The following is a 4,797-nucleotide window of genomic DNA, read 5'->3' as shown; positions in this document are numbered from 1 at the left end:
AAAAAAAACCAAATTGAAGTTTTGCACCTTCAGGATCTTATCTGAAGCATCTTGTCCTCAAAGTTAAAGATGAAAAAATTCCATTCATTCAAAGGTAGTGCCAAAAGTATGGGCTCTTTGCAAGATGAATAGATACTGAATCTAATATAGATGAAATAGCATGAGTCTTAAATCAACCTACAATAAGCAAATAGGTTTAGCTATTTTAGATCTATATTTTTGTATATTAAATGTTATAGCATAGACTTAAAACAAAAATCTATTTTAGGTAGTGTTTTATCTTGAAGGGGCAACCATTAATGCAAAAACAAATTATTTTTTAATAATGTTCAAATCACACAAAAAGGGAACCATATGTGCAACAAAGGAGAATAGAAGGTCAATGTTATGAAAACAACACAATCTACATACCTCAAAATTTGACCATCTCACTCCTATTGTAACCCTACTACCAACAGACGTGAGCTAAGAATGAATGAAGGCAAAAGAAAGTGAGGGCAAAAGTAAAGTTGAGGGCACGGACCCAAAATTTAATATTTTCTAACAAAGTAATAAATAGAATAGGAATAAGTATTTATATTCCACCTATTTAGGTGGAATTGCGTATGCCCCTTTTTTGGACAAAATTGGAATACTTATTCCCAGTGTATTCCTATTCACAATTCAACACTGTTGCACCCAAATGGAGAATAGGGATATGCAAATGCATATTCCAGTGGTATTCTCATTGCTAAAAAGGCCCTTAGTATTTGTTGCGTTCAAACTTCCATGAGACCCTACAACGGAAAGTTTTTGGGTCGTTTGGTTGTATTTAAGATTTTTCAATATATTTAAGATAGGTGAATTTTTAAGGACTCATAAGTAAACTTATCTACTGTCTATCATAGTCAATGTGGATGTGGATGTTTTTATTGTATTTGCTCTGTGTAATATATTTCTCTTAATCTTTTCTATCTCAACTAATTACATGTGAATATCCAAAAGGCGATGGGAGATGGTTCAACATCGAATGATATACTTATTAAAGAGGAAAATTGTAGGAGGGTGTGGAAAGATACTATGAAAAGGGAGGAAATGTTCTGGAAATAAAGATCAAGAATCCTATTGTTGAATTTGGGGGATAGGAACACAACGTTTTTCCATAGGTCTACCTCAAATCATAAAAGGAGAAATAAGATTGACTCTGTGATGGATGATCACAACAATAAACTGACTAAGATGGAGGAGATTGGTAACTAGGTGAGTCATTATTTCTAGAATGCTTATAAGGAGGAGCAAAGGGCTATCAATAGGGAGGACAAAAAGTGGTTGATCGATGTCATTCCTAATGTTTTAACAACAAAGGAGAATGCTATTCTTTCTCACCAGGTCATGGAGAAGATTGGCTTCAACTAGCAAGTTGTTAAACTCATCAATACTATGATTGGGACTATGAACTACTATTACATCCCAAATTATGCCCTAAATTTTAAGTTGAACAGAGTCATTATTTTAACGCAACAATATCATGTGAAATTTAGTTAGTTAATTATAGTCGTTGTTTATTTCTTCATATCGTGAGAAAATGAGTTAGTTAATTATAATCGTTGATTATTTCTTCATGATCATGTGAAATTGAGTTAGTTAATTATAGTCGTTGCACCAATTTATTTATCATAGGAAAGTAAGTTAATTATAGCCAGTGTATCAATTTATTCATGAACATGTGAAAGCAAGTTCGTTAATTATAGCCATTGCATATATGATGAACACGTAGAGTTGGTTACTCTGACATTGATGAAATCCCTAACGATCACTTGATGATTTTGAATTAGTAGCTTTTAAATCTTGAATTGATGTCTTGGTGAGAATGTTGTTTTGAATGATTACAGGAAGAAGACTTAAGAGAGAGGGGAAGCATTGCTAAATGAGTTCATCAGAAGGGGATGGTCAAATAAGTTTAGTCATCAGAATCGAAAGGTTTGACCTTAAAACTATCTTGGCAAGGTTAATAGGACTTGGCAACATATTTCATGGTGGAACCGCATGAGCTATAAGAAGAACATTATAATAAATTGAGTAAAATAAACATAAAATCTTACCTTTAAAAAACTTATTAAAACTTATTATTTAATTATTATTTTACATTCTCAAATACGAACATATATAAATAATAAAAATATGACATCAATACATTATAAATATTAATCCAATGATGCCACCTTATCATTACGTACACAGAAGCATAGATGAGAAAATATAATAGTAATAAAATAATAATAGCTTTTAAAACTTTTCATCTTATTTCTTTCTTTCTTTCACTCCTTTCTTTTTATCCTTTAAGTCAATTTGAATGGTTTCAAATGGTTTCTTGTAACATATGGAAGCCGTAGAGTCATGCTCTTGTTTATTTCTTTGATTCCCATAATCGTATCACACATTCGACTATTTTCCTTCAGCCTTCCAAGCCATTGTCACCAGTGAACCAAAGGTGACAGAGCTCTAAATTTGAACTCATTTATGCCCGAAATTTCCTTATCACACTTCCCACGGATCATAGACTAGAAATCAAGGATTCAACCAAGCACAAGTCATTCAAAATCATTTAGATGAGCCACGTAAGGCACCTATTGCAACTTATATTTACTTTCTTTAATTTTCAAGTTCAATGAACAACAAACTAAGTTTATATATATACTCTAAGCTCTGCCAATTCTCAGTTCGCCATTTCATATTGTAACAACAGTAGTAAGGAGACTATAATACAATTTCCAAGTCATGATATCAGATAGTTCCATTCAAATGCAAAGAATGATAGGTAAAAATGGATAGACATATACATTTTTTTTCTAAATCATATAATGGAAACCCTATTCTGTAGTCTAACAAATAAGTTTAAATCCAAATACTTCCTATCATGTTTCATAATGGTGCATAGAATATCTTAAATCAGATCACCAATGAATTCACTAGGCAATGATGCTAGAATATGGTGAAGAAGGTGAAATGCTCTACTACAATTATAGTATGATAGCACCTGGGAATCACCGGCTTGGAGGCCTGAATAAGGTGAGGAGGTGTAGAGAATCTGCAAAATAAGGTTGATGTCAATATTAATAAAAATAACATATTAAACATTACTTAATCTCATGCATGTTCCACTTATGTAAGATGTTGTCAAGTTGAGTTGGTGGAGATCAGGTTTGTTGACCCACATTTTGAAATCTTTGGCCAGGGTGGAATTAGGTAGATTTTTCGAGCAAGTGATCTTGTTGAATACAGATGCTTCAGTTATTTTGGTGAATAACTATTAGGACTTCAACCCACCTGAATACTCTAATGGTTGGACTTATGAAGATCCCAAGCCCGATCTCGAGGTAGGGAGGGTCGTTCTATTAAATTAGAACAAGTGGGGATAAGTAATGGTCCACGGTTGGGAGGTTAATCCTATGACAATGCTTCTCCTCTCACCAATGTTAGGGCTTGGACAACAAGTAAAAGAAGTTTCTCAAATTATATTGTATGTTCTTTAACCCTTCAAATGTTTAGTTGTTTCATTTCAAGATGAAAGTCAATTACTTTACAAATAGTTGTTACTTAATTAGAAGAAGTTAAATGTTTACAATTATCTCAATTTGTAATTAGATAGATATTTCATTTAAAGAACAATTTGTTACTTACTTTCAGCTGAATATATTGAATAGAGATTTATTTTAGTTATAAATAGTTGATGGAAATCAATTTCATGTGATATGAATTAGGAAATCAGTTGATTCAAGATTAAAACTTGTTTAGGAAAATCAGTATGCTACATATGGTATTAGAGCATTGGGTTTAACACTAACCTAGGGCAATCACCTTCTTAAAAACTTAATGGAGATTTGAAATGTCTACAGGATGTTAGTACGTAAAACACCCCGCAAGAAAACTTGGCATCCAATCTTTCCCTATCTTATTAGAAACATGACTAAGTATGACTACTCCTGTTGTTCTGAATCTCAAGATAATGAAACCCTGAATTAAGCAATTCAATGGATGAAAAAGGAAAGAGTTAGGTGGACTCTTGGCAAAAAGGCAGCTTATAGAAACAAGCTGATACAAAGCTGGAATGCTCAGCAGAGTAGCCCCCTATTACAATTTCATAGATCCTAGATGGTATGAGATATGTACCAGTCTGAACCAAAATGTAATGCTGTAAAGAAAGATTAAAATGTTATGTAAATGTCCTCATTAGAGGAAAATTTTGTAAATAAAATTGCTTAGTTGAGGAATGGAAATAAAATTAAGTTATTGGAAATATGTGTTATTAGACTCTATCTCTATTTCTTTTCATTTGAAATTCTTCTTTCTGCCTAATAATACAATTATAAATTAATAGGTGGGAAAATCTAAAATATAAAAATGAATAACTAAAGGAATGCAGAAAATCAAGATATAATACACGAAAATCCTCCATCTTCCAATGAACTACTACTCCAAATTTTGCAAGAAACACAATTAAAACTAGAAACCATGGAAATGAGGATGAGTGAAATGGCAACCCAAATGGGGCAAAACCATGAAGAAGTGCAAACCACACCCATTTTTAGAGTAGAGACAGAAGTCTCTGAATGTAATGAAACCCCCTCTCCCAAACGAATAGGAAAACAAAAGAAGAAAGAAATAGTGGTTGATTTATCAACAAACATAAAGAAAATAAAACCACCTAAGTTTTATGACTACTCATGTTGTTCTAAACCTCAAGATAATGAAACCCTGAATCAAGTAATTCAATGGATGAAAAAGGAAAGAGTCAGGTGGACTACTGGCAAAAAGGCA

This window comes from Cupressus sempervirens, chromosome 9, assembly GCF_028749045.1.
Source record: "Cupressus sempervirens isolate cs-2001-9-10 chromosome 9, ASM2874904v1, whole genome shotgun sequence".
Taxonomy (NCBI): domain Eukaryota; kingdom Viridiplantae; phylum Streptophyta; class Pinopsida; order Cupressales; family Cupressaceae; genus Cupressus; species Cupressus sempervirens.
The sequence above is the reverse complement of the archived record's forward strand: the minus strand, read 5'-3'. Positions refer to the sequence as shown.